Below are 12686 nucleotides of genomic sequence, written 5' to 3'. Positions count from 1 at the left end.
AGAGGCGATGCTTTTAGCGATTCACATACAATGACCCATTTCAGACATATAGATATCAGTGTGGTATGGATCAAGAACAGTTGAACATGGAGGTGGGAGCAAGAGGAGGAGAATCAAGTTGGTAAAGATTGAGAGCAGGTCCAACAAACTGGAAAACTATCCAAGCCCCGATTACGATGAAAATCGAAGCATACGCAAACTTGTTGAGCCAGAACAACAAACCCTTCTCTCCAACATACAACTCTAAAGCCTTCTCTGTCATGCTCATTTCCTCCCATTTCTTCGGAGTTGCTTCAGTTGCAGCCTTTGAGTTCATCCTTTGCCCTTCTCCCCGGGCACCTTCTTCCCGGAGCTGCCGACGCCTTCTTGACCCTCTTTTGAACCGAATTTGAAGAGTATCTGACGACGGTCTTACTGGCGATGAAACTGATGGTTCTGCGGCCTCACTGCTATTATCGACGCTGCTGTTGGTACAATAAACTTTGGGCTACTGTCGGCGACGGCGAGGAAAAGGTAGGTAATTACATGTTGGCGAAGACGAGGGTTTTAGAATAAGAGGGTTGGTTGGTAGGGGTGATTTTGAAGCAAGGGATTGGAGAATACTGCTATTCATTTTCACTTCTGAAGTATGGGTATGCTTATCCTTTTATATTTCTTGTGGGGTGAATGATATATACTTTAGTTTTGAGTTTTTTTTCTCAAGGAAAATGTGCATTTTTAGTATTTAAACTTTACGTTTGCTTAGATACTCAAACTCAAATTCAAGTTGATTTATTTAATTTACATGAACTTTATTTTTTAAAATTTTAAATTCATAATAATTATTCTTTTAATCAATTTGAAGTTCAAACTCAAAAGATAAAGGAAAAGGTGTTGCCCAAACCTCCACTCATAGAAGGCCCTCTACTGGACAAAATTTAATTGATGAAGACGATGAAGAGATAGAACAAGATATTGGACTTTCCGAAGATGATGGGGACGAGGAGGAGCTTGGGATTGATGTTGATGACGATGATGATGAAGATGAGTTTTAGGCATTTTGATTATTGATGATGCTTTTTATTTGTCTTTTTGAGATACAATATGACATATGCTACTTGGTGTTTTTGCTTATTAAGTTAATTATTAAGTTGTTTTGTGTTTGAGGTATGGTTATAAAATATTTACAAATGTTTTGTAAAATTAAGCGCCTCGCGTACGTGAATCCCTCGCCTCAAAGCGCCGCAAAAATTGAGGCTCTCGGGTAGCTAATCGCCTTAGGGCGCCTCGCGCCTTTTAAAACACTGTGATTAATGTCATGCTCCCAATCCTTTCCCGAGTAAAAATTATTGAAGAAATTCATAATATCACCTTTCAAGGAAGACCAATTTTTTTTTAAAAAACCCATACTCGGCCCATCCGGACCCGGAGCTTTGTTGCTATCACACGAATTCAAGGTTTCCCAAATTTCGTCTTCCATAAACTCCTTTTCTAGCATAAGACTCTGCTCCATAGAAATTATTGAGAAACTTAACTTAATATCCTCCACTTCCAAAGTTATATTAAGGATAAGTTGTTGTGGGTTGCATATAATTGTTCTTGTGCTTATCTTTCTTTCTCTCTCTAAACTTTTCATATTTATGGATGATTCATTGCACATTGCATATAATTATTTTAGTATACACGTTTCTTTCTCTCTCTAACTTTTGCATATAATTATGCAACAGGGGATGTCGTGGGACTCTTTGCAGGCATGGACTCCTTATCCAATCAGTCTTTGGTTGTCTACAGGTTGAAGCGACTCTCATTTGCTTGTATTCAGGCTATACATCACAACAGGTTAGTGCTTCAAACCTTCTTTTGTCAGCCGGGTATTGTCTTATTCTTATATTTCATTTTTATATTTGCATCTCATCGTAGATCCCATGTTCCTTTGTAAGCAATTTTAGATACTTTCTAGAATCTCATGGATCTAACATAGAGACTAAAACAGGGGGAAAATTGATTGCCTCATCTTGATGATAGCTTAATATATATTGTCATGCACCCCTCTCTCTTTTCCTCCTTTCATCCCATTTGTATTGTCTTGCACTATGATGACAGGCTGAATATAATGTATTCATCTATTCAGTGCATGACTTTAAGCTGTTTCATAGGGTAATATTAGTTTTTTACTGGACAGAAATCAATTGAAAGATCAACTGTTGATGACAGCGGAGGAGTCCAGTGCATCAGCAACCATCTTGCTGCAAGTACTGGTTTTGCTATTAGATCCTAAATTGCCACGGGCTTGTAAAACAGTTGGTTACCTCATGCAAAGAAATGTATTCTCTCTGTTTAGAGAAGTTATTTTGGCAGCCAAGGTAAGCACTTTTTCAACCCTGTTTTTAATCCTTCTAATTGGATAACTTCATACGTACTGATTTTGAAATCCTTATCACCATGTTTCCACATTTTAATACTTGTGATTTCCTTCTACTTTTCAAACATTACCTTTATCTTGTCGTGCAGGAAAATATGGATGGCGAAGGTTCTTCTGGGAAAGTATCTGCATTGGAGCATTTGCTTGCTTGTATGATTTCTCATGTTGGTCAGAGTCCATATATTTGCACAAATGTGGATCCACAGCGGAGTTTCTCATTCCAGATTCTTACAATCCCTTTCTTATGGCAAAAATTTCCATACCTGAAAGAGGTAGATTCTTCTATGCCTACTTGTTTGAGACTTTGTAAGTTGTTTCTTTGATTTTAATTGAATCTTGATAGTGGTTGTATGTGGTGCTGAAAAACTTCCAAGGTACATGCTTTCTGTTCTTTCTTTGGCCATCGAAATGCTTTCTGTTTAGTTAGCTGTCACTTGTTTCTACTTTTACATCTTCTACAAACTATCTGTACATATCACTAATACATACATGTGAACACATATTGTTAATGCTGCAAATATCCTACATCTTCTGTTTTATCTTATGCTTGTTATAGACTAATTTTTTTCTAATGTTTTACATTTTAGGTTTTTTCTTCTCGGAGCTTGATCCAGTACTACACTAATCAGATGGCTTTGTGTATGCAAAACCGTGCTAATGTACTTCCCAGTGATATATTGAATGAGTTTCCTGGTTATGCCTGCATCCTTGGTAATATATTAGAAACAACAGGCGTTGCTTTATCTAAGCCTGAATGCTCATTTGAAATGGTAAGAATGAGATTTTTTTTTTAATTATTATTTGAACCAAAAGTTTTTGCTATAAGCTTTTCTGTATAGTGGTAAATATAGAGCTTCTACATGCATGACCCTTGCACAGTATTATCATTTTGATATGATTTGAATGCTATGCATATGTTTGTATCTAAATGCATGCATCTTCAGATGCTAACCCTAAATAGCTTCCTGGCATCCTTGTGCTTATACTTTCAAATTATAATCATAGTATTTCCATTAAAGCTGTGTTAGCTTTAGTATCAAATGTGATTATCTACTTTTATGTTTGGATTAAAGCTGCTTCTTATGTTAAAGAAATTTCAATTTTAGTTTAAGCATGTTTTCAGGTAGTTTTCTCCTTTTGGTTTTTATTTTGAGCAGGCCTTGGACCTTGCAGCAGTTACAACATTCTTGTTGGTAGCTCTTCCTCCTATAAAATCTTCAAGCAGAGAAAGTATGCTTTGCCTCTTCATTGTCATCCATTTCTCTTTTCTCTTTCCTCCACTTATGCTGATGGATTTTTTCCCAGCGTCCTTGATAATAAAATTATAGATTTTTTTTATAATACTGCAACTGTGAATCGATTTTCTGCATGGCAGTTCATCTTATAAATTAGTTCATTGAAAGCACGTGTAACTATTTGGCTTCAGGTTCTACCGTTGGGGAGGATGATATGATCGTGGGTGATGAATCAGTGGAAATCATTTTGGATGATAATTTGCAACAGCAGATAACAATGCTATTGATTCACGTTTCCTTGTGCAATTCGTAGGTAGTTCTGACGCTTTCTGTTACTTTGAAAATCACTTTGGCTATTCTAAGAACTTGGGATTTCTTTTCAACATCAAAGAAAGGGTTCAAATTTTGTTTCTTCTGAGCAGACTAATGTGTTATTTGGAGGGATTTCCATGGTCCATGGTTCACATAATGAAGGTCCAGATGATAAAGAGGTCGCAGCTGTTGCTTCTTCTTGTGCTTTTCTGCACGTTACATTCAATACTCTACCTCTAGGGAGAATTATGACTGTACTAGCATATAGAACTGAACTTGTTCCAGTGTTTTGGAGTTTTATGAAGCGTAGTCATCAAAATCAGAAGTGGTCATCCTTTCCTGAGAGCTTTTCATATCTTTTGGGAGATGCACCTGGTCGGCTGCTACCTCTGTATGTTTTTTGTCCAGTGTACAAGTAAGATAATTGGTTGATTTCTGGCATCATAATTTTATGCAATTCTTGTTGCATGCTTCATCCTTGATTTGATTTTCTAAATGCTGAATGTTGTTTAGAGATTGATGTCTGACTAATCTGGGTTTTTTGTGGTTGATTAGGCACATGCTTATGATAGTTGATAATGAGGAATTTATGAGCAGGAGAAGCCACTGTCTTTGATGGATGTCAGATGCCTAATTGTCATTCTGAGACAGGTTACTTCATTTTGTATGATTGTTGTTCAGAAAACTATTATTTAAACTATGAAGTATGTCATGTAAATCATGTCTTTGAAGGATGTCCTTAATTGTCATTCTGAGACGGGCTCTGTGGTAAGAATAACAAAAGCAGCACCTGAAGCTTCTCTCTAACCCAGGTGTTTTTCAAATTTCAAATATCCACGACCCAGGCGTCTTTGAAATTTCTCCCCTCCGACATCCATCCGTTGTCCGCCGCTGCCGTCCGCCACCCGCCGTCGCCGTCAGACACCGTGCCGGCCGCCACGTCCGGTTGCTGTTGAACACCAAAACTTCCTGGTTTTTCGTCTCGACGCCAACATCCCGGATCTAGGCATCATTACGCCAGGGTGAGTCTACAACTCAGTGGATCTTGGACGGGGCCCTTCTACTAGTAGCTATTGGCGACGCATCTTCTTCTCCATCGAAGGTGTGAACTTTCACAGCAATAAAGCCTTGCGGAAGCTCCCGCTTCTTCTTGGTTCAAGGCATTTTTGCTTTCTTCCATCATTTCATCTTTTCCATCGCCGTCCGTCGACGTTCATCATCGCCATCCGCCTTACACCGTCCACTGTCTTCCGTCTGTCGCCTGCTGCCTCACTCCGTCATCAGTTCACCGTCATTTTTCCTTAGGAGGATCGTCGCCCCACTCTGATTCTTTTTTCGAGACTAGATTTTCAAGAAGGTCTTTTATTCGGCGTTGTTCTAAACGCCTTGGTTTTCCGATTCACGCCGGAGTTCATCACCAATACATCTTCTTTCCACTGGGCTCGCCGTATTCTCGCGCTGTTGGGCTCTCTTCATCACCTCCACCCTTCTTTCTTCACCGGCAGTCACAACCTTCACTTTCGCCGGGCACGCAACTTGGATAGTTTCGTCCAGTCTCTGGTTTTTTAACTTCATCAATTATTCTTCATGTCGGGTGCTGGAATCCCCCCTTCTCTCCAGCAGAGTTCTACGATCCAAACTCCTTCATCCTCTGCAGCTACACTTTCTCCGCCATCACACCCTTCTCATCAAGACGAGGTTCGTACTATCTTCATTATGGGTGTGCCTGTTGATGTCAAAGAGAGAGAGCTGCAGAATTTTCTGAGATGGCTTCAAGTTTTTGAAGATTCTCAATTGAGTTATAAGGGAGAAAAGCCTAAGGTTTTTGCTCTCTTCTCAAATGCAGAATTTGCTGTTGCTGCTAAGGATGCCCTTCAGAGAATGGTTTTTGATTCTAAGTTGAAGTCCCTTTTACACATTGAGATGGCAATGAAGAATCTTGTTGTTAAAAGAGGTATTATTACTGATTCTGATGTTTATGTCAAATATGGACGTTTTACTGTTCCTCCAGTACTGTCATCGCCAAATCCAGCTTGTGTAGCTTCTCCTAGTATTCATGTGCCTGTTAGAACTGGGTGTTGTGACGAAAAGTCTGCTGTAGATGGTGTCCTCGAGGGAACCAGGGAATCTACCACAAAGGAGTACAATATTGACAAGTCTGGATGTTACTCTTTATTTGTTGAAAATCTGCCTGAGAAGATCCATTGGAAGAGGTTTGGATCTTTATTTTGCTCCCATGGTCGAGTGCTCGATGCTTTTATTCCAAATAAAAGAAATGCAAAAGGAGTTCGCTTCGGTTTCATTCGCTTCGCTTCAATCCAAGAAGCAAGTAGAGCAACCTCTATAATGAATGGCTCTTTTATCGAAGGCAGCAAAATTGGTGTTTCTTTCGCTAAATTCAAACCTCGTCGTTCCTCTTGGAGAAAGCCTTCTACTGGTGTTCTCCACAAGTCCGGGATGGAAGATGATTCGAGGAAGAATCATTTTAAAGTTGAAGGTGTTATAGATGATGAAAAACTTCAGGTGTTGAGCAATTGTCTAGTGGGGTAGTACAAAAACTTTATTAAAATCGGTCACCTCGCTAAACAAATGCATGCGAAGGGCCTCACTGGCTTCTCCTTAATGAGAGCTGTTGGAAATGCAGTATTAATGATTTTCGAAGACTCTGCTTCATTGAGAAGTGTGAAGAACGAGAAATCAGATACTCTCGCAGAGTGGTTCTCCTTAGTCGAAGCTTGGTCAGAGAGTTTGGTATTGGATTGTCGCCGAGTATGGATAGTTTGCGAGGGTGTTCCATTTCACGCATGGAATTGGGATACTTTTAAGAACATTGCTGATAGTTGGGGTCAATTACTAGCAATTGATGAAAGCTATCAGTCTCCATCATCCTTTGATCGGGCAAAAATTCAAGTCCTCGCAAAGGCAGGCGCGAGAATTGATGCAACGTTGGAATTGAAGGTTGGTGACAACTCCTTCAAGATCATGGTGCATGAGATAGAGCCTTCATTCAAGCCAAGCTCTTGGGCTCCTGAAGAAGACGAATCTCTCTAGATCTCGTCTTTCTATTTGTGGTTTAATTTAGTTTATATGGTTGTAGGTGTTGCTTTTCTTTTGTTGTATGTTCTGTTGCGTTGTTTTAATCCTTTTTCTGGAGGTGTAATTAGAGATAAGGTGATTAGTCTGTGACTTTGGATGAGGTTATATGAGGCTAAAGTGTTTGTTGTAATGGTATATTTCACCATAGGAGGTTATTACATGTAATCTTTTGTATTGGGTATTATTATTAATAAACTTTGAGGTACTCTTTTCTTCCTTCCAATGTTCGTTAACATACTTCTTAGTATGTGAACGAATACGAAGGGAGTTTTTAATGAGACCTCCAACTTCTATAAAAAAAAAGACAGGCTCTGTGGCAACTCCCATGAGTGAATCCTTCAACTCACCTCAGTTTTAGGAAATCTTTCTCCAACACTTCTGGTCATAAGAGGCACCCTGTTGAAGCTATTCAAAGTAGGGTTGGTACTGTAGCCTCTGAGCTGCTATCCCAGGTAGATGCCAGTGTAAATTGTCAAATTTCTCACTTCCCACTTGTTGATATTTTGTCTTGTGTATGATATTAAAATCAACTGGGTTATCCTTAATAAATATAAACAGAATGATGCATTTCTTGAGAGTAATATCATTTAGGGAATCATTATGCTCTTTGTCACCTTTCTGATTTTGTTATTTAAACCTGCCCTTATAGTTGCAAGATTGGAATAACCGGCGGCAATTTACTCCCCCTAGTGACTTCCATGCTAATGGTGTAAATGACTATTTTATTTCTCAGGTAATAGTTTCTCTATTGCAGCTTTAAGTTCCAAGCATAAATTTCCGATGTAACTTGTTAGTTCTGAACTTCTGATCTGAGCTTTCCCTAGCAGACTGTAATGGAAGGCAAAAGAGGGCATGATATATTGAAGCAAGCACCTTTCTTGATTCCATTCACTAGCAGAATTAAAATATTCACTGTGAGTAATAGCAAATTTTTGTTTGGAACTGTTGGATCTTGAAGAATAATATCAAACTGTTGTGATCATCACAATATAAATTCCTTGGACTGAGAGTTTGGAGTTTTCTGTCAAATTAGTCCAACATTCGGAGTCTTTTTTCATTGATATCTAATTTCCTTTTTATCTTCTCTATATACCTCCATCTACCAGTCACAACTAGCCTCAGCCAGGCAGAGACGAGGCCCATGGTGTTTTTACCAGAAACCGATTCAGAATACGAAGGAATCATATTTTGGAAGATGCTTATAATCAGATGTGTGCCTTATCTGAAGAGGATCTTAGAGGACTGGTATACTTAGGTCTTCTCACTATAAAAACACTATTATCTTTAATGGCTACCGGAATCTGGCCTCTTCAATCTTGACACCATCCAAGTTCCAACAATTCAATCTTGTCACCGTCCAAGTTCCAACAATGATATAAGTAGCTTCATTTGCTTCCCTGCAGATTTGTGTAACGTTTGTCAATGAATTTGGAGTGGACGAAGCTGGTATTGATGGTGGTGGAATTTTCAAAGATTTTATGGAGAATATTACTCGAGCTGCATTTGATGTACAATATGGGTTATTTAAGGTTATTAATTTATACTTAATGCTATCTCCTTTTCATCTTTCCGTATACACTGATAAGCTGGTTAGGCATACTGTCGAGATACTAAATTTTATTTTTTATTTCACTTATGGTAAAGTGCCAATATATGATCCCCTGACTTTCTCTTATGGTGTGATTTAAGATGATATGCTTTCTCTGGATCAAACAGGTTGAGAGAGAAGAGCAATATTCATTTCTTTGCTGAACAAGGGAAAAGTAAAAGAACAATGAGATTACCTTTGATCACAATTAGTTTTATTTATTTATTTAGTTTTTTTTACAAATAATATGAATATGATTGGCATGAACTGTAGACAAAGAGATGCTCTGTTAGACTGTTACAGAGATGGAAACACTGATTAGAATCTGAACTTGCTTTGATCGTCACTGGTTGGGATCCGCTTTGTTGTACATGTTAACTTGTCTCACTTGTTCTGTGTTGTTTTCTCTTAAATGTTTTTTTTTTTTTGACATACTACTTGGAATGGCTATCCAGGAAACAGCTGATCACCTCTTATTCCCAAATCCTGGATCAGGGATGATACATGAACAACACCTCCAGTTTTTCCATTTCTTGGGATCACTCCTTGCAAAGGTATGCCATTCTATTACTGAAGCTTAGTCTATTCTGGGCAATGCTTTATCTATATTTAATTTTTAATTTGCCTGTATGCTGGGCTTACTGATGAGGCAGGGTATTCCTTCCTTGTAGGCCATGTTTGAAGGAATTCTTGTAGATATACCATTTGCAACTTTCTTCTTGAGCAAACTGAAACAAAAGTAAGGTTTCGAATGGTTTCCTCCTATTTGGAAGGCCTTGTACTGCAGAGATATTTATACACATGCATTTTTTTAATTGATTAGGTACAACTATTTAAATGATTTGCCTTCCTTGGACCCTGAGCTATATCGTCACCTTATTTTCTTGAAGGTGATTATTCTTGATCTATTCCCTTTCTTATATCTTGTATTCATACTTTTTGGAAATGTTAATTGCATAGTCACCCTTTTACGTAGACTGCTTGTTATTATGGCTCTAGCACTCTAATCCCTATGTCTTCCATGACATTCAACATTATAAAGGGGACATTTCGGAGTTGGAGCTCTATTTTGTAATTGTGAATAATGAATACGGAAAGCAAACAGAGAAAGAGCTGCTTCCAGGAGGCAAAAACATACTTGTTACTAATGAGAATGTTATCACATTTATCCACCTTGTATCTAACCACCGTTTGAATTTTCAGGTAGTAAGACACTTCATTTCTAAGTAACTTAATGCTTTTTTCCTATACCTTACGTGATAGTGACACTATGAAATGATGTATTGCGGATAAGACAACAAAGTACACATTTCCTTGGGGGATTTCAGCAACTTATACGGAAAGAGTGGATTGACATGTTTAATGAACATGAGTTGCAGATATTGTAGCCTACTTTAAAATTTTGCAGGTTGGCTCACTTTGTGGGCAATAGTTTCCAAACCTTACATTGAGGTTCTAATCTACCCATTTAAACATGATAGATGGAGTTTGCCGGAATTCCTTTTGACTTTGGAAAGTTAAAGAACTTTCAAATTGTTATCCCTGTGAATTGAAATTTTTCCAGTTGTTTGTGGTTGTCATGCATAATGCCTTTTTAACATTGTTCAAATTTCCTAGCATTATTTTGATTCAATTATTCTTTATGTGTGTAAGCCTCTTAAGTTCCTAACATCTTTTCTGTGATACTTCAAGATAAGGAAACAATTACTGCGTTCACCCGGGCTGAAAAATCTGCGTATCTTTCAAATTAAAACTTTCATCACTTTCGTGCATCTGCTAAAAAATTTTGAGATTCTCTTAAATTCTCTAAATGTTTTTTCTATGCAGCTTCTGATATCAGGTTCACTTGACAGCTTGGATGTTGATGACCTAAGACACAATACGAATTATGCATGTGGCTACCATGGTGTAAGTTTTTTACTGCTCTCCACATTTCATTTTTGTTGGATTAGAATGGTTATTACATATTTCGTACCAGCTTCACTTTGAATTTTCCTAGTTTTATTCAAGTTGAGATGACAAGAATGCAAATCGTTGCCGACATAACTCGTTAACCTGTCTGTCATATTTATCGACAATCAGCTCTTTATATTGGATTTCAGAAGCTTATTTTCACTTCTTTGCTCAACAGGAGCACTACGTCATAGAAATGTTTTGGGAAGTCCTCAAAAGCTTTTCGTTGGAAAACCAAAAGAAATTTTTGAAGTGAGTTGCATCATCTTTGATCTGTGTGATTATTATCCTCTTGTAATGGCTAATTTAATAATTCGCTTCAAGAATTATGTACGTGAGAGAAAACAGTAACTTGATGAAGTTCTTCTTAGGTTCGTGACTGGTTGTTCCCGAGGACCGTTGCTGGGATTCAAATATCTTGAACCTTTATTTTGCATACAGAGGTATTCATTTCCGAATAGAAATTAAATATTTTACTATCAATTCATTTTGCAGACCTGGTGGCAGTGCTTCTGAAGAAACATTGGACCAATTACCGACATCTGCGACTTGTATGAACCTTCTAAAGCTTCCAGCATATAGAAGGTTTCTCTCTCCCTCCCTCCCTCCCTCCCTCTCTCTCTCATGCTGGCTTTCTCGCTCCCCTAGTTGCTTACCATAGAATGATTTCGAGAGAAGTTGTATTTGAATTGTTGACAAGGTTTGCAATATTTCTAAAACAAGTCATGAACTCAGGAGTCGATTATAAATTAGATTGCAAAAAGAAAGGAACTAATGATTCTCGTCTATTCCATATCATTAACCGTAATCATTTTGATATCGGCTTTTTCCTTTACCTTTCTTTTGCGATATGAACTTCAGCATGATGATAATGATGATATGTGGTTATGGTGCAGCAAAGAGCAACTGGAAACCAAGTTGCTATATGCCATAAATGCAGATGCTGGATTCGATTTGAGTTGACGTACTCTACATAAAGAACTCCATTTCTACACTAGACGAGGACAGGCTCCAGTGGTAGGTCGAGAATTATACATATATGCATCGGCAATTTGTATTTTATATTTAATTGGAATTGGAATGAATGGTGGCTGTGAGAATTTTCTAACCAATACCTATCAGAGCTGGAAGGAAGATGGTTAGGTCGGGTTGGGCCAAAGGCCAGGCATAACGGTGAGCGAGTGCATAGATAAATAGGTAGTCAGCTGTTCGAGTCTGGTTGTCATCGACGGTGTATATTCTGGTTCAAGCAAAGATTAAGCAACCGATTGCAAATCTACGATATTTATGCAGGTTGCTACTCTCAAAGATGTTTTTGTAATGTAAGGCGAAGAATTAGTTTTGTATTGTATCGTATCGCGATTTTTGTAAATGGATAACAATAGTACCCAAAAAAAAAAATTGCCCGCTCTCGGTTGTTAATAATCCAATATGAACTAGAATGTTGGACAGGTTGCCACTTAATATTGGTCTGACCAAAGTATAACAAGCCTCTCAATTACATCAAAGCAGCCATGGTGGTGTGGCTGTTGTACTCTAGAGATTTTAAATTTTTATATAATTTAAATATTTCTTTTGTTTCTTTTATGACCTACTTTTGTATTTTTTGAAATATCATAACTTTGCATATCTATTTCTAATATAATTTTTAAAAATTTACATCATTGATATAAAATTTTGGGTAAATTACATCGGCCATCACTAATTTTACTCTTTCTCCTATTTCTCTCGATATACTTTAAATCCGTTTAATTTTCTCAATGAATTTAACATAATTAGCATTTTTGATCATTCATCCGTTTTTTCACTAAACGACGTTATAAATGAGCAATTATATAGATGTAAAACGATGATGTTTTGGTGAAAATTTTATTTTTTTAAACGGTTTCGTTTTAACGCTGTTAAATATTTAACGAGTGAGTGATCAAAAATGCTAATTATGTTAAATTTAGTGAGAAAATTGAATGAATTTAAAGTATAGTGAATGAAATAGGAGAGAGTAAAGTTCAGTGATGATTGGTGTAATTTACACTAATTTTTTTTAATCGATCATGCATCAAGTATATGCTGGGTAGGTGTAAGCCACTTGTCTTGAGAGATC

The 12686-nt window shown here is 37.5% G+C and overlaps 1 pseudogene; it reads left to right on the top strand.

Moving 5' to 3' along the window:
* The window catches only part of LOC120134857, a 32536-nt pseudogene extending 20686 nt beyond the window's left edge, over positions 1-11850 (top strand).
* The last annotated feature ends 836 nt before the right edge of the window (positions 11851-12686 follow it).

Source organism: Hibiscus syriacus, unplaced genomic scaffold, assembly GCF_006381635.1.
Source record: "Hibiscus syriacus cultivar Baekdansim isolate YM2019G1 unplaced genomic scaffold, ASM638163v2 tig00110599_pilon, whole genome shotgun sequence".
NCBI lineage: Eukaryota > Viridiplantae > Streptophyta > Magnoliopsida > Malvales > Malvaceae > Hibiscus > Hibiscus syriacus.
This window is presented reverse-complemented; position numbering and strand designations above follow the sequence as displayed.